At 38.5% G+C, this 21744-nt stretch overlaps 1 long non-coding RNA gene across 1 annotated transcript; it reads right to left on the reverse strand.

The window, feature by feature from the left end:
* Window positions 1-1115: 1115 nt before the first annotated feature.
* LOC126937954 (uncharacterized) lies at window positions 1116-20388 on the reverse strand. The gene is made up of 3 exons (XR_007719912.1): window positions 20142-20388; window positions 3010-3149; window positions 1116-1223 (listed from the first exon to the last, which is right to left on the reverse strand). It is a non-coding gene; the product is annotated as an uncharacterized LOC126937954 (long non-coding RNA).
* Window positions 20389-21744: the final 1356 nt, after the last annotated feature.

The following is a 21744-nucleotide window of genomic DNA, read 5'->3' on the forward strand; positions in this document are numbered from 1 at the left end:
TAAAAGTACTATGTGCTGGGCATGGTTTTAAGCATGAATTCACTCATTTACAAAGTTTTACTCCATCAGTCTTCACAGCAACTATATGAAGTAATTACAATTTTGATAAAATATTACTGATGAAAAAGCTGAACCACAGAGATGCTAAGTAATTTGTACTAGGACATATTGTCAGTAAGAAGCAAAGCAGGATTCTGGCTCCAGAATCTGCATTCTTTTTACCATATTATTTCTGTTTAACAACTTTCTGATTTTACAGCATTCCAGTTAGAAGAAGTAAACTTTGAAATCCCTGCACATGGTTCTCAACATCCTGCTTTAGGGTAGCTTCATAAAAAGTATCTAACTATGCTATGCTATGCTGTAAGAGAAAAGCAATTTTATTGCCTAGGTTCACACTTCCACAGAGACAGGTAGGCAGATTGAACACCTTTTTGTGTGTGAAGATTAAAAGAGATATCATATATAATCTCTCCTTTAAAGACCTGACAGGTAAAATAAATATCCCTGAGAAGTGGGAGATTTTTCCCCCCTCTCATTTGACAAATGCCATATGGTCTACTTAAAACTTTTTGATACTGTTCCTTGAGGGAAAAGTTACTCCTTGTAATCTGAGTTTCTGTTTGAAGATAAAGAATAATCACATTGAGAATGGCTTCCAAGTAGTTTCTCAAGTTTAAGTAGCCTTCTTGTGCCTGCAGTGGGGAGTTGCATTCCAATGCAATGTGTAACTGGGTATTTTTCATGTTGTGTAAAAGCATTCCATTGTATCTTTAATTTCTACATTATTGATATTAATGGTATGACTATGTTTTAGACACGGCCACCATGTCAAATGCACTTTCCACGAAGTGTCCGGTATTTTCACAAGCACAGTGAGCATCTATTATGCTCTTGCCTCGGAATAACAAGACACAGGACTTATTGTCTAGGCAGAAAGTTCTGGAACACAACATAAACACAGAGAATACATAAAGGCAGGGGAAGAGAAGTCCTTCTACCTAACCACAAATTCAAGCATTCAAGAAAAGACCTGCACAATGAACAGTTCTGTGAATTATGAATGAAGCTTACCATATAACTTCTTGCTTCTCCCGTCTACAACAGATTTTTTTTTTTTCCTCCTCTGGGCAACTGGGTTCATGATTAATCTTTTGCATCTCTTGGCCTTTTTGGATAGAAGAGAGTATTTTGAACCAGTAGTCTACTGTCATTTCTTTTTCCTGTAGTTAGAAAAATAAATTTACAATGTCTTAAAGTAATACATGATGCTTCGAGTTAGAAAAATTCAAGAAAAAAAGTGAAAATTATTTGTAACCTAGTATGCAGAGATTATTTCTATTAACACTTGAAAAGATTTGTCTAGCCTTTTTCATATATATGTATATATATACATAATACATAGTACATACATAGTACATACTATAGTATGTATGTACTATGTATATAACTATGTATGTACTATGTATGTATTATTTTACTTATTATGTACTATGTAATACATAGTACACAATAAGGTTAATAGGGTTATCCTATACTTGTGTTTTTTATACTGCTTTTAAAAATAATTTAATAATATTTGCACATTTTCCTGTGCTGTTGAAAAAGGGAAAATGAGTACAACAACTTTGGAAAAAGATCTGGCAGTTATTTATTAAACTACACGTGCACATACCCTATGACTCAACAATCCCATCCTATGTATAAAGTCCAAGAGGAAATAAAACATTTATTCACAAAATACTTGTACAAGAATGTTATGTCAGCTTTATTTGTTATAGTAAAAAATTGGAAGTAGCTCAAATGTCCATCAACAGGTGAATGGATGAACAAATTGGTATATTCATACAATGGAATACTACTCAGCCACAACAACTCATGTCATTGCATAGGTTTGGTGCAAAAGTAGTTTTTGCCATTACTTTTAATATCCCAAACCATTGACAGATACAAAAGCATGACTAAATCTCCAAGGCATGGTGCTGGGTGAAAGAAACCAGAATTAAAAACAGTACATGTTGTATCATTCCATTTATATGAAGTTCTAAACCAGAAAAATGGTTTCCTCTCAAGGTTGGGATAGGGTAAAGGCAATATTGACTAGAAAACATGCAAAAGAATTTTTCAGTGTTACAATATTCTATATTTTAATAAAAACTTGTGTGACACAGGTGTGTACATACGTCAGAATTCATGAAATGGTACATGTAAGACTTATGCATTTGACTGTATAAAAAGTTTTACCTAAAAAAGAGGAAACAGATAACACATTTTAAGCCTCGGTTTCCTTATCAGTGAGACAAATAAAAAGTGTCATATTTGTAAAGCATAATGTCTTTATATACCATTGTTCCATAAGTGACAATAATCTTTCAAAGCCTGGACATTTCTTCAAAACAAAGGTTCAGTATATCTAATATGTAAAAAGCTCACTAAGAGAAACCACTGAACTTCAATAGGGAAATGAGAAAAATAAATAAATTTAAAATTCTAAGAAGAAATGTACACAGCCAGAAACCATGAAATCATGTTCAAACTCATTATTAAAAAATTAAGCATCTACTAGGCTTTATTGAGCATCCACTAGGTTTATATGCATCATTTTAATTAATACATTTGATTAATAAACTTATAAACTATATTTAACCTCACTGGTAATCCAAAAATGAAAGTTAAATGAAAAAACTTACATTTTTGCCTAATAAAATAAAGGTTTTAAAAGTATAGTAATGCTGGAGAAAGTGTGATCGGATAAGCATTCCCAAATATACTCCGTGGGATATAATTTGTCACTACTTTTTGGGAAGTGTTTTTGCCATATGGATTAAGAGTTTAAAAAAAGGATATACCCTTTGAATTTGTAATTCCATTCTGGGATCTTTTCTAGGAAACGGTCAAAAGGTGTACAAAAATGCAAGTATAAAAATATCCAATCTAGCATCATTTATAATTGCAGAAAACTAAAAACAACCTGAAAATTCAATGTAAAAGGCTGACAAAATAATTTACATGATTTATCGGGAGTGCATCCACATATTGGAGTAGCAGGGACTTGTCCATTTTCTTTCCTAGGATCCCTGATTTTCATCATGTTACCTCTCAGGATAAGTGAGGGGTGCGAAGAGGCGAGAACGTTTCTGTTTCTTGTGCTACCATGGAGAAGAGTAGGGAAACAATTAGGACCAGAGTTACTCATTTTCTTCTAAGCAAATGTATGCATTTCTGAGGGATAGGAATTCCTCACAAAGACAAAAGACTACAGTTGGGCAAGCATGTTTTTATGTGCCTCCTTTCTCAAGATTTTTCTCCCTCTTTTCCTTGATCGTTCCTCTTGTCTCTCCCTCTCCCATCTTTCTCCTTTACCAAGATCTCTGGGCACTGAATGAATCCTGGACATAGGAGAAGAGTCTGGGCTGTGTCCACATGAGGATAGTAGAAGGGTTATTGCAAACGCTGTCAGGACGTCTTCTCTGTGTGCCTGCACCTCCCTGCACACCCGTCCTATCATCCCACTTACCACTCTATATTGCTCTACCTGTTTATTTGCCTGCTTTTTTCATTAACTCCTGGAGGATAAGAATGATGCCTTATTCATCCTGGTGATCCCAGAGTCAGCGTCCAATATATTAAATGGAGAGAGTGTATAAAGTAATTGGTCAAGCATTCTGTGTTCAGATAGCCCGGGCTTTAATCCTAGCTTTGCCATTTCTTAGCTGTCTGACCTTGGGTATCACATTTCTCTGTACTTCACTTTCCTTATCTTTAAAGTGGGATTAATAAAAGCCACCAAATATATGGAGTTACAGTGACTATTACATGAGTTACAGTAAAACTCTTAGAACAATGCCTAGAAGATAAGTAAGTCCTCAATAAATGTTGGCTATTAATATTCACATATTCATAGCAATTTTAATAGAAAATTACTCTGAGATCAAATTAACTATACCTGATAATGAGTTCTAATCATTGGATATCAATAAGCTTGCCTTGGGTACACAGGAACCCATATTTATCTTTTTGGGTTCATGGTTCACTCCAGTTGCTTGCTACAATGTCTGGTCAATAGTAGGTGCTCATTGAATGTTGAATGAATAGATACATGTATGTCTAGATAGCCATACATAGATAAGAAACATAATAAGGAAGATAGAAAAGGAAGAAAATCTGTGACTGCCACAGCAAAACAAATCCTCCATTTTTGGTGTTTTAATGACTATGAAAGATCTCTCATTTGAAATTGGATGGGTACACATCTTTTAGATGGAGGTCATGCGGCTTAATATTATGACATATGCACATATCTTAATGAGAAGAGCTGAGGGAATGGAGTCTAATCTGGACCTTACCATTTAGTAGCTCTGTGACCTGATATAAATTACCTAACTTCCCTCGTCCTCAGTTTTCTTCTTCATAGGTAGGGTTAAAAATTCCTACCTCTTGAAACATTTATGAGAGTTAAATATAATAAGGTATGTAGAGCCATTTCTACAACGTTGCAGTTATTGGTTTTATTTCAGTTTATGTTGGTGGTGAGACTCCTGGAATTCATTTTTCTGTCCAGTAAACAGTAATGGAAGCTAGTGGACATGAAGTTCTCACACAGAAGCAATGTGTAACTGACAACAGGGAGGTCATTCAAATCAGGTCACTTATTGCATATCAACATGGAAAGAAAATTTGTTACATATGGACTTAATGGAAACGACACCCTAATTTTATGTCACGTTGATCCAAGAAGCCTGCCTGAGATTCTCTGCATGATGTCTTCTATAGGAACATGTATTTTTATTGTATTTCATTAATACAATCAAAAGGGTTCCCTTGAGTTGACTTATAGTAGGCTATGATATCAAATTATCTGAAGTTAATACACAGGATACAAGTGGATGTTTTATCTTTTGGCTAGGAGTCCAAGGCTACATTTTATTGAGAATACCAACAACTGGGTTGTTGCCTAGAATTGACTGGGTATTCGGAATGTCCAAGGTTGCAGAGAAGGGATCTCAGGATCAGACACGCAGTTTTTGCATTCATCAAATATTTCTATAAGTACAGTGTCCCAAGCTCCACGTGAGTTGCAAAAGATAGTGCCAAAAATGAACAAAATACAGACAGATCTGGCCTGAAGGAATTCACGGTAGTGAGGAAGACGGATACAATTTTTTTATGTAGTTTTACACATATATACATACATCTCTGTTCTAGCAGAGATATGTGGAAAGTTCTGTGAGGACACGGAAATGCAAACAATTAATTCATCCTGGGAGCATCACAGAGGAGGTGAGATTTTTAGTGGCTTTGAAGGACAAGTAGGGGTTCACCACAGAAACCAGAGAGGGACGGTCATTCCTTGATGAGAAAAGAGGACTGGTCAAAGTAGCATGGAGGAAACATCTGTCACATGGGTGGTCTGAGGTCCCAAGTGTGTGGAGGAGCAGCGAGAGGTAGATGAGGTTACATTGTTAAAAGACTTGGACTGGTAATTTTTTTGAAAATTAAAAAAATCGACTCTAACCTGACATAAGTAATAAAGGTAATGCTTACTGCAAAATATGAATTGCCTAAAGTGAAAGTTCGAGGCCTAGTTCTCCTCCTTTTTCCGGGCTCCAAATTCCACTGCCAGATAGAACAATGACTAATGATTTTTTTTTCAGGGATGCTTCTGCATATATAATACATATGAATGCATATATATGTGCATTCATACACACATTTTAAAAATAAAAATGCAATTATAGTATCAGTATTGTTTAATTACAACTTGCTTTTTTTTTTACCATGTATAATTATATTTTAGACATCATTTCATATATTTCTATCTTATTTTGAATGGCTGTATGGTATTCTATTATATTGCTAGACCATAATTTAGCTAAAATGATGTTTAAAGTTCTTCTCAACTTATTACTCTGAAAATTTTCACTGGCTCTCTTAGCTCTCAGGTAAAGATGATAGTACGATAATGTTGATTACCATTTAAAATGCACTTTTGGATTAAAACAATCATTTTAGGAGTGGGGGGAACCTGTTCTTCCAGGCATCATCTCCTTAGAAATATCGTGATATTTGGTATGCCAAGGAATTATTAGGACTTTTCTGTTAGTGGGGCTGTTGCAGAGGATGTAGCATTTTCAGCCAGATCTTGAAGCATCAGCAGAGGTTCATCAGGCAGGAAAGCTTAACTCTGTTCTGAAGAGAATGCTGCTGAACCAGATTCAGGCAGGACAGTGGCCATATTCTCATTTTAATCGGTCAATCAACAAACAAGTTTTGAATACCATCAGAGTGCACAGTAGGAAGCAGCACTGGCAACATGATTCTGGCCTTTGAATACCTTATAATCTGGTGGAGAAACAAGATTCACGAAGCAGTTAGTGAGATCTATTAAGCAGTAGGTAAATATTGTTGAATTATGTCCTACATAAACGTACCATAGGGACTGCTCAGAAGAATGATATGAGCCTGGGCTGGGATATTTGGGGCAGTGTCTCTGGGTAGCATGAGATGTGAGATGGACCTAGGAGGATGATAGGACTCCCATAAACAGGGTAGTCATGGGGGACTTTCCAGCCAAAACCAGTGTACAAAAAACCACGTGGTCCACTGATAGGACTATTCAACCTAGTTGTTTTGTTAAATAACCGGAAAGATCTAAATTTTCTGTCTGTGTTTTCAGACACAAAAGCATCCTATAGTTCTCTTTTGCTCATGAGTCACAGATTCCTCCTGGCAAGTAAAGAAAATAATGATTACTTACTATTAATATCATGAAAATAAGTTGCAGGGCTCTGATATGGTTGATCTTTATGCCTCACCCTTCTTATTTTCAGACATATCATCACCCTTATTTCTGGGGTTGCTGGAGGGCTTTGATTCACAACTGCTTCCCAAACCAGAGTAAGACATTATGCTTGACTTTCAGATGCTTTGACCATAATCAGAAACCAGCCCAAGATTAATTCAAGAAGAACTGCCTAAACTGGATATGATGCTAACATAAATTCTTGTCCATTGGAAAACTGGTTCATATATCACTTAGCATATCCCTTTTCACCTAACTTTACTCCAAGTTTTTTCAGTGTTGCTTTCCCAGGAGATACCGCAGTCCTCCATGGGATTTGCCTAAGTGTGTTATAGAGATCCTCCTTCCTACCAGGATTGTGGGAAACTGAGCAGGTTTTAAAATCTAAGTGAACAAAAGATGTGGGAGAAGGAAGATTGTCCTGGGAATTAGAAGACCTGATTTTTATCCTGGATCTGCCATTTAATTTGCTTTATAATCTTGGATGAGTTACTTCACTCATGTGAAGGGACTAATTTTGCAAAAGTAAGAAATATTGTTAATTTAGGTAGAATAATGTATCTCGCTCTAAGGTTTTCTCAGGAAAACAAGGTTAAACTAATTCAGGTGTTCTTATCCTAGGGAATTATGGATGAACGTGAGGGAATTCTTAACCTTCTTCAATTTTGGCACATGTATGTATATTTCTGGGGCAAGACTCCACAGGTTTTGCGAGTTCAATCCACGAAGTGTTCATGGCTTACTAAAAGTTAATTGCCTCTGGATGACAGAAACTCTAAAACTTCTCAAGTCTGAAAATGTTATCATTCATTGATTTTCTATCTTTGTAGTAAGTCTTATAGAGGAAATATTACAGAAAGAAGAATTGGCACAAATCCCTTTAAATTATACTTTCTTCACTTTAATCTGAGGCTAACTGTGTATTATGGAGAAACACTTTTTATTACAGTAGAGAATTCTTAGAGGCCCAAAGTCCTGTAACTTTTATTGTATTTAACTTGGAGTTGTTTGTGTGCCTACAGTATTGTTCCCTGAATTAACACAGTTCACTCTAAATGACTTTGAAGATAAAACATAGGGCATTTGACCCAAAAGTGTTCCTCAGGGTCCTCTAAGCTCTAACCCTGGATTAAGAGGTTAGGTACTCCAAGGGAAAACATTTGCTTACTACTTTACCTTACTTCCCTGTAAAAATGTCTTTTCTAAGTTGTTATTTACTCTTACTTGCTTAGTGTTTACCCTTTTTAGTGGGCCACTATGAAGCCTGTACATTTAAACAAAGTTTCTGTGTCTTCCATAGGGGCAAAGTGAAGACATTGTCCAATATGTTACCTAAGGTCCCTTACAGTCAATAAGATTCACTTTTAATTTAATATCAGGCAAAAAGTGTTTTTGAAAGAGAAATTTTTATTCTTTCTATTGAAAATGACAATATGTACTTCATTTCCCCTTTGCTTCCTCTGCCAGGACTTTCAGAGCTAAAGTCCATGCTCAAATGTAATTTGCAAGAGCTTATTCATTATAAAAGTCTGGGCACATCTATGTTTTCCTATATTTACTCCAATATTACTTAATTTTTTTGATTATAAGAGAATACATTTTCACTGAAGAGGAAGTTTCAGAAAAAGTGAGAATCATGAGTTGTCTGATCATCAGGAATAATACTTAGTTACACTCCAGTCTTCCAGTGTTTCTTTTATGCATAGATATACTTTTCATAATGTTGGAATCGAGTTGTCCATACCTTTATACAAACCCCTGTTTCATTTAATAACATCACAGAAATCTTATATTTATATTAATTTTTTAAGGGCATGAATTTTGATGATGGTTTGGTATTCTACCATAAAGATGTACCATTATTTTAAATAATGCTGAGGTTGATAGCTTTATACCTGAATGTTTGTTTTCACTCTTGACTATTTACTTAGTATAAATATCTAGAAGAGAAATTACTAAACTTATTTTAAAGACTTTATATACTGAGGATTTTCTTTCTATAAATGTTGCAACAATCTATACTCCACACCAACAGTGTTTAACAGGGGCTGTTCCTCATACCATTGTCAAACCTGAGCAGCATTTTTTTTCTTCTAATCTAATTTACCTAGCAGAAAACAAGTACATATCATTGTTTGCATTTATGTTTCTTTAGTTTTAATGTGGTTTAATAATGTAAAAGTTTATTAACCATTTTGGCAGTTTCTATGTATGAATTGCCTATTCTTATCTTTTGCCCTTTTTCCTACTAAGGCATCTGACTTTTTTCATATTGTTTTGCAAAAGTTCTTTATATATAAAGAATATAACGTATTTGCCTTCTAGCTTGCATATATTTCTCCCATTTTTGGTTGCCTTTCCATTGCTATAAGCAGCATAGAGTACAGTGATCATAAATAAAGACACTAGAGACTCTCTGGGATCATAGAACAATAGCTGTGTATCCTTAGGTAGATTACTTAATATCTTTGTTCATGTCTTTCCTTATCTATAGTTCTATCTTCCCAATAAGTACTATACTTGGAATAATGCCTGGCGTATCATGTGCACTCAATTAATATTAACCAGTTTTATTAATCAGAATTTTATTTTCAAATATCTGGTGTTATATTGTGCTAAAATTTTAATAGTTGTTATATTTTTAGGGAATGTTAGGGGTGGAAGAATTGAAAGAACCTAAAGAATACCTGTGTCAATGTCATTAGCACTTCATGACAGCTTTGTAAAGAACAAAGAATACTTCTATTGCAGGTTTGATTTGCATCCAAAATAAATGTGGGTGCATAGAAAGTGAGGTAACAATATACTTGGAATGTGCTGGTCATCAAACACATAGGTTGTTGCACTTATTTAATTGTTCCATTTTAAATGACAGATCATGTTCCAATGACCTTTTTCTATGAGGATCTTAGGATATCCCACAGGTCTTTAATTTAAGCCTCATCTTTTCCATCCAGGAACTAATCCAAGTGGGTCTCTCACTTAAAGGGGAAGAAAATGAGGAGCTGCCAGTCAGCCATCAACTGTGAAAAAGCTCGGGATAATTTCACTTGAGATCGGAGACCCCACCAGCTGAAAATAAAACAAATTATTTCCAAATCTGGTTTTGAAATGAAGAGTGAAGAGCCTACAATTTGAAAATAATCACATCCACTGTATCTTCATCCTCCAGATGAGGACTCTCTTACATTTTAGTTAGTCAGTGTGTAATGTTTCTTTTATTTCTGTTCTCAAAGTCTTGACATCACTAAAAATAAATGACTCAATTACACTTGTGCATAAGCAGCTGGAAAACTACCGACATGTTCCCAATGTCTAAACTGTGTAAACAGAGACACCAGAGGCAGAGTGGGGGGGTGGGGAGGAAAGAAAAAAAGGAAAAGAAAGTAAAGAAAGCAAAATAATTTTGAAAATAAAATTATGCAAAAGCAGCTTCCAGGGAAGAGAGTATGATGTTTATCCCGTTTCTTTGTTCCCGGTGGCACACTGCAGTCCATACACCCCTGGGTCCCGGAAGCAAACCAGGTGGAAAAAAGGATCAAGAAACTTTATAAACACCTTTCAAATCAACGAGCTCGGCCAATACACATTCCATTGCTCATCATGGGAAAATGTTGGCAGCTGTCTCTAGTCAGATGCCCCAGGGTTTTGGGGGCCTCAATCTAGAACTTGAGGACTAATAGGGAAAATGGAAACAGAATCCTGGCTGGTCTGCAACCCCAAAATACAACCACAAACCCCCTCAATTTCCAAAGACCCATCTTTTGTGGTGGCTCTTAGCTCAGAATGCACAATTACAAAAATGAAATGTTCCAAATGTCCTATACACCCACAACATTCTTTCTTTTATTTACTGTCTCGGGTAGAAGAATATACTTTATCTCCTCGTGTCCTTATGCCAGGAAAGCAAAGCAGGTTTGGCCAGCAGAAAACTTGATCATCTTTATTCCTTCCTTCATGTTACCAGGAGATGAAGGAAAAGGTCACAGCAGCTGTGCAGCTCAGCTGATTCACCCTGGGTCGGGCTACATATTATCTACACTTTTCAAGGGGAGAACCTTGCTCGCAATAAAAGTAGGTCATCAGGCAGTGAAAAGAGAATGTGACTTAGTCAAAGAAATGAGAAGGAAGGGGTGGGTCAAACCCAGGGCCTTGGTGCTTCTGAAACATTGACCAGAGAGGGCGAGATGAGCATTGCTGTGTGACCTCTCTCTCCATCTCTTGCTCTCCCAGTCTCCTTTTTGCTCTCATTTTAACTAATACATGAAGTGCCTGGAGAAGCCAAGGAATCTATGGAGGGACCCTGCAAGGACAGCGACAAAGAGCTTTCTTTTTTTTCCCCCTTTCAGGCCAAAGGGGGGCGTTTAAATTGCTTCCAGCAGGACTTAGGTTCAGCATGAAGAAAATGTCTCTGAGCGAGATAAGCCTCTGGAATGCATTACTAAGGGAGATGATGGAATCCACCTCAGAGATCTCTGAGGACCCGGTGGAATGCTAATCTTTCCTTAATGGCTAATATTTTGGTGTACAGGAGGAGACATGGATGAACTTTCAAGTTCCTTTCACTCCTGAGATTTGAATGTACACTGGCAGAAGAATGAAATATCAGTTGTCCTGTGACATCTGCAACATCCAAACCCTGCTTCTTCTGGGACACCTGAGGCCCTTTGGGTACCTTCCCCCCACCCCCCTCCATTGCCCTCACATCCACCTCTGACACTGGTGATTAGGTTTAGTGATCTTGTGGGGTGAGTGGGTGGGCAGATGGAGGTTACGGGATGGAGAAGAATCATATATATATATATATAAAACACAAGAATAACAAGTACCAGATAGTGAGTTCAGGCCAAGATTTTTAGGAAGTGCTGAAATTTAAGTGGGGGAAATGACAATAATCTATGAAATATTCGAAGAGCTAGGAACTATGCCAGAAGTGGAAAACAGAGCCAAGGCCCCCAAGCTGGGTAGGAGGAAGATAAAAGCAGAGTATATGAGAGAACCGGATTTTTTACTTATGGGACCCTCGAGACTCACAGTGTCAAGACAGGTAAGTCAAAAGAGTTGTGAAGGGAGGCCAGGCACAGTGGCTCACACTTGTAATCCTAGTACTTTGGGAGGCTAAGGCGGGAGGATCACCTGAGGTCAGGAGTTTGAGACCAGCCTGGCTAACAAGGTGAAACTCTATTTCTACTAAAAATACAAAAAAATAGCTGGGTGTGGTGGCGTGCCTATAATCCCAGCTACTTGGGAGGCCGAGGCAGGAGAATTGCTTGAACCCAGGAGGTGGAGTTTGCAGTGAACCGAGATTGCGCCACTGCACTCCAGCTTGGACAACAAGAACAAAATTCCATCTCAAAAATAAAAAATAAAAAATAAAAGAGTTGCAAAGGGAGTAAATGAATGAATAAAAAAAATTCATAAGATTTGTTATTAATATAATTTAACATTCTAGAATTTATAAATGAATATAAGATTGACTTCAAGGGTGTCTTTTTGTGAATTATATCACTCTTAGACCCATGTGCTTTCTCTAGTGAAAGCTAGTGGGTGGAGAATTGGGATAAACTTACATTTGCTCTTGAAGGTGTTTCATACAGGTGAATGGGGTCACATGTTTGAGAGTCATAGGGTGGTACTCATCTGCAGGTGAATATGACTCTGAAGATCATCTTCTGGAGAGTAGACGATTGAATGAGTTGGTCAGGCCACTTGAAGGTCCATACCTTAGTGTTAAGACATCCTCATTGGTGCATCTTCATTGTGACAATATTTTCCTATGCAGAGGGTCAACACTTGCTTCCTTTACTTTTTTTCTCCAGAGCAACTTTATTACATAAGCATGCTCCTTTCTATTGACTCATTTGGTAGGAACAACCAATGTATTTATATGCCAGGACATGGGCTACAGATTTTACTTCCGTAGAGAGTCATCAACACATTTCTTTCAGTTTGTGAGTTTTGAGCTAACAAGCAAAGGTAACCCTTTTTTTCATGCTTCACAGTGACATTCATTCCACGCTGTCTTTTATACCATGAACTAGGCTGTGGAATATAGAGTCAAAGATGCCTAAGACAAGGTTCTTGCCCTCAAAGCAATCCATTCAGGGATATCCATTAGTTTGCATCAAGCTTCTGTGTCATGGAACCCACACAGAGAGGAGGAAAGGGATGAAGCCACCAATGATGAGCGCTGTGACTCCTGGCATCACATTTTGTTTGACTAAGAACGCTGATTAATGAGAGAATGTAATCAAGGAAGGTTAGCAGAAGTCATAGTCTTTGGAGAAGATTGCTTAACATACAATCCATTTGTTCTTCCCACAGGATAGAATGGTAAAGACAGCTGAGTTACAAAATTTTAATAGGAATACCTGAAACTCCTTTATTCTCTAAGATGAAGAACAAGGAGAATTAAACTAGTTAGAAACCACAGCAATCAAGGTGCTCCAATCCTCTAGACAAATATTTAACACTTCGGTTCTCCTCCTTGATGCCTCTCATCAGAATATTTTTAAAGCAAGAGGTCCTGAGATTTCTCTGCTCCCTGGGGGTGAGTGGGGTGATTTTTATTGTTGAATGTCAGGGATGATGCTAATCACCCAGATCTGGGAGTTGTTGGACTGGTGGGAATCGTCTGAATCTTGCCACTGACTTTTCTAGGAAGGAATTTTGGCCTTGATGATTTTGGCTGTAAAAAGTTGGTAAGATAACCTTCCCCTCCCTCCTCCCATTTTCATCTCCTCTGGGGCAGAGGAAAACCCCAGACACCAGCCTTCTGGTAACATAAGAAGGTTCCCATAAGAATGGACTATAAATTATAATAAGCACAGCTCTTCTCTTTCTCTTCCCCTTTGTTTCACTCCCCGAGCAATATTGTAAGAGTCTACACAATCTCATAAGGGACTTGGCTGGCAATCAGTTGAAGATACTATTCCTTTGGCAGCATTTCCAAGTAACTAGACTAATGTATTCCTTTTTGCTTAGTTTCTGCAAAATTGCATTATGGTTCTTTGCAACTAGGGACTGGAAGAAGAAACCAAAGCATAGAGAAAGCTGGGGCACAAACTGACAAAGCCACTCAACCAAGCAGTGTGATTTCACCAGCTTTAAGTCACAGGGCTGTACACGTGCAGTAGAATTGCTCTTTTTGGGGGGGTGTGGCTTCCTGAGATCCAGAGTCTCTGGTTGACCAAGAAGCAGCTGGGGCTGTGATGAGTCTCTACGGAGGTAAAATCTCTGGGCCGAGTTCGTTTTCTTTGTGTGGCACGTCCTCCTTTAACTTTGTCTTTGATCTTGCTGAATCTGGCTGCATTTGAGACTGGATGATATGCTTTGCACAAATGTTTCTGGAAACAAAGACCACTGACTAGCTTGCCCAAGTAAACCAGAGAAACAATACTAATTGGGAAAGCCTTTTCCTGCTTATCTTGGAGCCATATGAAATGAACTTTCTTAACTCCAACACTAGCTACCTGTGTGACCTAGGGCAAATTGTTAGCTTCTCTGCCTTATTCTCCCTATTCCTCATTTTTAAGGGGATTGGGGAGGCAAATACTCTCTCTACTATTTTGTTTCTCACTTAGAATGAGCCTATGAAACAAAGCTTTAGTTTCTCTAGATTACATTATTGGTAGATGAAAACATTTTTTAACCCCATCTCCTGAAAAACAAAAAAGTACGTACAGTATTATCAAACCCTAATTGGGGTTTCTAATAATTATCTTAAATTTGTTTTATATAAAGTGAAACAAATTCAAACCAAATACATTATCAGCATGAAATAAGTAAAATTTTAGCCTGGCCTAGCATAATAATTGCAATGAAATAGAACAGCCTGGATGAAATGGAGGCCATATCTACAGATGCTCTAAGAAAGTTCAGTCTCACACAAAGAAAGCAAGGTCCAAAGAATATGCATGTCCAATTCTCATTTTAAAATTTTTTTTTAATTTTTAATTTTTGTGGGTACATAGTAAGTATATATATATTTTTGGGGTACATGAGATGTTCTGATTCAAGCATGCAATGTGTAATAATCACATCATGGAAGATGGGGTATCTATTTCAGCAAGCATTTATCCTTTGTGTTACAAACGTCATGGTCTTTTTTAAACCTTCCCTGCCTGTCCCATGTACTAGATGGCTCACAAGGGGACATGCTTCACTTAGGTCTACAGTTTTAGTTCTCACCACTTACTTTCAATTATTCATTGATTTGTGCTCTGTTTTGCTGTGGATCCATCCTGTTACTAACCTCAGTGATTATTCACTTGTTCCTGTATTTACTCTGCCCTTTGGATTTGATGGTGGGTACCGTGGTCCCAGCAGGACTTCCATAAGATTTCATTTCATGCAGATACACTACTTTAGGTGTTCCTGCTTGAAACTGGCCTTGGACTCTATTCATGTGAGCTCTGCTACTCTGGGCATGATGCTTAACAAGTTTTAGCTGGCTTCCTTGAGTAGCTCTTGAACATGATAATCAGTATTAGGTAAAATAGGAGCAGTTAGAATCAGAGGTCTAAGAAGATTTTAATGGAGTTTCTAATGGATGAGCAGGGAACACAGGCATAGGTGATATTCCAAAATCTAGGTGTGCAGTAGGAATCAATGATGGATGTCAAGTATCTACTGGAAAGAGTTCAAGGTTTGACTCTCATTCCTGATGGGGATGAGGGTTCTGTATTAGTCTGTTCTCACACTGCAGATAAAGACATACTAGAGACTGGGTAATTTATAAAGGAAAGAGGTTTAATTAACTCACAGTTCAGCATGGCTGGGGAAGCCTCAGGAAACTTACAATCATGGTGGAAGGGGAATCAAATACCTCCTTTTTCATATGGCAGCAATAAGGAGAAGTGCCGAGCAAAGAGGGAAATGCCACTTATAAAACCATCAGATCTTGTGAGAACTCACTCACTATCACAAGAACAGCATGAAAGTAACCATCCCCATGATTCAGTTACCTCTCACCACGTCCCTCCTACAACACATGGGGATTATGGGAACTACAATTCAAGATGAGACTTGGGTGGGGACACATCCAAACTATATCAGGTCTAACAAGGCTAAGGTTCTAATGGCTCCAGGGATCCTGTTAGCCCATAATAGTAACACCTATTAGAAAACATTAACATGTCAGCATCTGTACTTACAGAACCATAATAGTTGCATTTCAGATAATGAATCCTTGCCACTGTGAGACATTCTTTGGGCAGTTTGTAATCTGTGAAGGAATGCAATCATGATCCTTAGTCTGTGGCTTGGTGCCTACTGGGGCTGGATCTTTCTACCTGGCCTTTCCCTGCAAGTGGCAAACCCAACTCACTTGGCCCAAAGAAATCATATTAACAAGGTCTTGGACATTTCAATGTTTTCAAACTTGGTGGGCCAGGTCATCTACATGCAGTCAAGGTTTCTGTGTGAAGCAGCCAACAGAAGGTTTGTTGTTGAGAAGAGAGGAGTTGAGTAATAGGTGAGTATGTGAGGACAGCATGGGGGCATGGGAAAGTAAGTGGGAAGGAGTCCAGTGCAAGTCAGGAATGAGTGAGGGGAGATGGCACTTCTTGGAAACTCAGTAAGTATGTGGGGATGCATGCATGAATAAACCACTCTTTCCAATTTTCCCCAGACTCAGGATGAAGGATTAAGGCTGAAGATTATTCACACTGAATTCCAGGTTATGGTTGAACTATCAATGGAGATGACTCAATGTTTAGTCCTGACGTGAGAGGCTACTGCTGCATTTTACCTCTGACCTCAGTTCAAGTTGGTCTTTGGGTGTTGAGTTGTGGGAAGAAAAAGATGTGAGTGGCGGGCTGGAGAGGGCTTTTCAGGGCAATGTTTTTCAGTGCCAGCCCATTTCTGGCAAAAGTATTACTCTCTAGGCAAGTGTCTATTTGCTGTGTTGATCCAACACAACATTAACTTCTGAAACAGTTGCATTCATTTTGCCAATTTTCCAAGTTTAAAACAGGAATGGAGTTAATAAAGTAACAGAGGCATTTTGGATGGTGAAACTCTAATTTTAAAATGCCCACATGTGTATAATTTTCCACTTTCTTTCTAAATTCCTAATGCTGGAAGGAGTCTTAGAAACCCAAACCTCTTGTTTATAGATGAGAAAACTTAGGTCATGAGAAGTAGACGATTTGCTCAAGGCCACACAGCTAGCTAGGGAAAAGCCAGGGTCAGAATCCAAGATCTGAGGCTTCTGGAAAGTGCCTTTTCTATCCCAATCTTCTAATTTATGAATGGAGACCATTGAGGGTATTTGAGATGCTGCTACAGTATCAAAGGCAACTGGATCCATGTAAAATCATGGTCATCTTTTCAGGGAAGTTTCCAAAAGATTTGATAAAGCAGTTGGGAGGATCTATCATCATCTGATATTTTACTTTATATTAGCTGTTTTATGCTATGATATTATTTGTCATCATAAGCTGATTCATTCATGTGTTTGTTTTACAAATACTTATGAGAGTTGGCCATGGACCAGCACCATTGTAGAGATGAGGTACTAGTGAGAGAAGATAATAGTGGTGAATGAGGCATCCTAAAACCTTGCCCTCGTGGACCCTTCGGCTTAGTAAAGGGTTTGGCTGACTGTTTTATAAGTCCTGCTTCATTTTACCTATCCAAAGTCCTCTGTTGAACTGTATCTTTACCCAGCCTCCTGTTATGACACTGTATTTGATAAAGACAAACTTTAAGAGGCTGAAACACAACTGGTTCCAAATTTAACCCTTAGTCAAATATTTCATGGTGAAGCTGCTGTACTATCTCTGAAAACAAAGCAAGAGGAGGTTGAAAAGCCTTAAATGTCAGGAAAGTACAGGAGCTACCTAAAGCAGGAGAGTGATTTATTCAAGGCTTCATATGTAGGTAAAGTCAGGAAGAGAAGTGGGTTCCTCAACTTATTTTTTTGTTTGTTTTTGCTCTGTTACAAAAATGTATTCCTCTAACATTTAAACAATATTCTCAAAATTCAATAACACTTCTAAAAACTTAGAGTATTCCTAACACAGTAGGAAAGCCTACTGAAAGGACCACCATGTCCCTTGCTCACATGGAGTGCATTCATTCCCTGTTATCACCCAAGTCCCTGACAAATTGTCCTGTACAAATAGACACTCAATATACAAGTTTAGTGAACCAATGGATGAATGTTATGAGCATTGATATAAGATATTAATTTACAGTATTCACTCATAGACATCTACGGAGCACAGTGTGGAAATTCCCTGCAGACTCATTATGCTCCTAGCAGAACTTTGTGTAGGGTTTTTGAAAATTCTGTTCAATTCCATAGGAAAGGGAATTAAAAGCTATTTCTATGTACTCCTCTCCTCTCAGGTGAAACTCAAAATGGGTTTTTGATATAAAGTGCTAGGCTGGTCTCCAGAATATTATGAGTCCCTTTAAATGGACTTTTACCTTCTGAAGGGAGCATGGGAAGAGGGAGATAAAATATCTCCTCTTAAACTCTCATCATTCTGGGAGAAACAGAAGGTTATTTGAAGGAAATGGAGAAATAGTAAAAATGAACTACATTAGTATATTACTATATACAAAACACCTTCCTATCTGCTATCTCATTTAATACTTAAAACAATTGTGTAGGTGCCATTATTATTCCCATATTACAGATGAAGACACTGAGGCATAACAGTATAAGCCTGGAAATGGTAGCACCTGCACTCAAAGAGCATTCTTCTGACTTTAGAACTGGTGCTTTTCAAGTACCTCACCCTTTCTTTGTAAACCTGGTAATATCACAACCACCTGCATGCATACAGGCTTTCATCTGTGAATCACGAAGCAGGAGGGTTTGTGGCAAACCTGTCTTGAAGATGATGGATGCTGTACATTGGTGCACACTCCCTATTTTAGTTGACAGCATCACCTTGCGGATGAAAATACATCTGGTGTATGTTTTTATTTGTAAATACATGTTTACTCTGTTGATTAGGGATAATGAGCCAAGCTCTCATGCTGTCAGTCAGAATCGTTTGGAGATCGAAACTTCTTTTCCAGAGTTTACTTTTTTTTAGTAATCAACTATTAAAATGATCAAATAGTAACATTTAACTGACAAACAAACAGAATGAGAGCTGGTTTGTTGCTGGTCATACTGGTTAAAACTTACAGCAATTTTAGTTTCTTAATTAATATTTTTTGAATAGTGGGAATTAGAATTTATAGCATTTGTGGCTTTGTGGCGAGAAATCAAAGGGCAAAGTGAAATAGTAGCAGCTTAGCAGAATCTCACTGTCTAAAACAAAAGAAGGGTAGGGCCTCAAGTCCGAAGAGCCTGAGGTTCTGCCATTCTAACTTTGAGTAATTTTAAACTCTCTTAGCCTTAGTTTCTCCATCTCTAACATAGAGCAATGCCAAGCTTGTGAGAGGATCATCAAATGCCTGGCAATCTGGGTCCTTATATTTAAGATTTTAAGGGAAAGAGTCTCTGCAGTTAATGACAAGGAATGAAAACCACAAGACAATCATCCATCCAAGTGCACGCAGACAGTCTGTGCCACTCACTCAAAAGATCTAGACACATTTTAGCAGGAATCTCAGCCGATTTAGGTTCTTTTGCTGCTATAGATTTTTGGTAGACAATTAGGTTTTAAAAAATATTTTTTGTTATAGTGGAAAAAACATTGAAAAATAAAAAACACCCTGAATTTTCCTCAACGATTTCTTAAATGACAACATAGAGTTGACAACGGATTTAACAATAAGGGCAATTTATCCTAATTGCTCTGGAGGTGATTATTTAATAGGAAATTTAGCAACCTGTATTATATTACATGCAATATCCTGATTAAATGTTTCCTTCAGAAGTTCTATTGGGAAAAGTTTTGTGTTATTTTTTTCAGTTCCTTTTTTTTTTTCTTGTAAGGGAAAGCCTTCTTGGGCAATCTATGAACAGTCAGAATGGATTTTAAGTAATGTCTCATATTATTCATAGAGTCTGGAAAAAGCCGGCCTACTTCACTCTATCTCACCAGCTTTTTTTGCAGACTGCTCCCTGCCAACCTCCCTCACCGTACACCCTTCCCTCCTCCCCAGCCCAACCCTCACAGCTGAAAGTCTTGAGGGCAAACTTTCAGTTTAAATTTCCCAGCTTTTTGTCAGTTTATGTCAAAGCCCTAGCCACCTCTCCCACTGACTGCAGTGGCTTTGTTTTTTCTTCCCCTCCATTTGCTACTTGTTAGCCTCCGTGTACTGTGTCGGCACACTTACAGTAGGCAGAGCGCTGATGACAGATGGTGGGGGGGGGGGGGGGGGCTGGGAGCTGGACTGCAATGGCACGATGCCAAGGGATATGCCTCACCACGGGAATGAGCCGCCCAGAAGCTCTCCTTGAAGCCTTGTCCGCTTGGTTTGGTTCTGTGGGCGTGTTTGTATATGCCAGTGCACACGTGGCATGTTTTGTTGTTGTTGTTGTTGCGGTTGTTTTTGTTGTTGTTTGGGCCAGTGACAACAGAGCCCTCGCTGGCTGGCTGCAGCTTTCCACTCTTGGCAGTTTCCAGACTCCCAGACAGGAAATTCTCCCAACGATTGCAGCTGTGAATTGGCCCATTTTTCTGGAAAGAGGATAAAGAAAAGAGTTTTGTGGGATTCTTTGCTTTTCTCGCACAAGCAGGGACGCGTTGAATACAAACAGGAAAATGCGAAGGAGATCAAGGGGTGGGAGGGAAGAAGGAGGAATGGGAGTCATCAGAAATCAGATGAAATTCTGTACTAGTTTCAGGCAAGTGTTTGAGACACGCAAATGCAATCGCCTGGGAGCATATGCAGTGCTGTTCTCTCGAACCAGGTGCCAGGCTGCCCTAATGGTGAAACTGCCCTGGGCCCTTATGGGGTTTTAGCAATTCGAACCCCTTTGACAGCCAAGAGGCACTCACTTTCATTCATTCCTTCAATAAATGTTTGAGAGCCGGCTCTGTGACTGGCAGTTTGCTGTGAGGCGAGGGTACACGGGCAGGGCGGGGGAATGAGAAACAAGATCTATCCCTTAGGGAACTAATAATCAGATAGACAAAAAGAAAGGAAGTAAACACACATCACAGTCACACACTCTTGTTAGTGTTCTCCATGCAATTTAATAGGCTACTGTGGCAGAGAAGGAGGAGGATGATATGATGATGAGATGATGATAATTATCACAACTTTTAATGGGCAGTTCTTATGTGCCAAGCACTGTTCTAAAGGCATTTCTCACTTAAACCTCATAAGAACTATGCAGTAAATACTATGAAAACAAGCATTTGGGGGGCAGTCAGGAAGGACCTCACTAAGGAAGTGAAATCTGAGCTGAGGTATGAGAGATGCAAAGGAGTCAGCAGCCATTTGAAGAGCCAGGGGAAAGGAACAGCAAGTACAAAGGTCCTGAGGTAGGGAAGAGCTTAAGGGTATTCACATCACTGAGAAAAGAGCTATAGGACAGGGGTGTAGAAAGTAATATAGTAGGGAGAGGAAGTTGGGGAGATTGGAATGGTGTGAGATAAATTTGAAGAAATAGGCAGGGTTCCAGTCATACAAAGCCTTGTAAGGAATGTGTTCAGGTCAGGGATGTGGGAATAGGAAGCCATTGGAGGACTTTGACCTGGAAGGGGACATGAGTAAAATTACATTTTAAAAAAATTCTCCCTTTCCATTGGGGAGAATGGAATGGATTTGACTGGACAAGTATGGAAGTTGGAGTATAGGAGGCTATTACTGATAAGAATTGATGATGATATGAATTACAATAATGGCTGAGGACACGGAGAAGTAGAGGGATTAGGTCTCTATGTTGGGGGTGGACCCAAAAGGAAGTGCCCATCAACTGGATGCAGGCACTCTGGCTCCTGCCCCTGGATGGCAAATGGTGCCATTCTCTGAGAAGCAAAGTGCTGATGATGGACCAGGGGCTCCTTCCTTAGCACACACAG

The sequence above is a fragment of the Macaca thibetana genome, chromosome 15 (assembly GCF_024542745.1).
Source record: "Macaca thibetana thibetana isolate TM-01 chromosome 15, ASM2454274v1, whole genome shotgun sequence".
Classification (NCBI taxonomy): Eukaryota; Metazoa; Chordata; class Mammalia; order Primates; family Cercopithecidae; genus Macaca; species Macaca thibetana.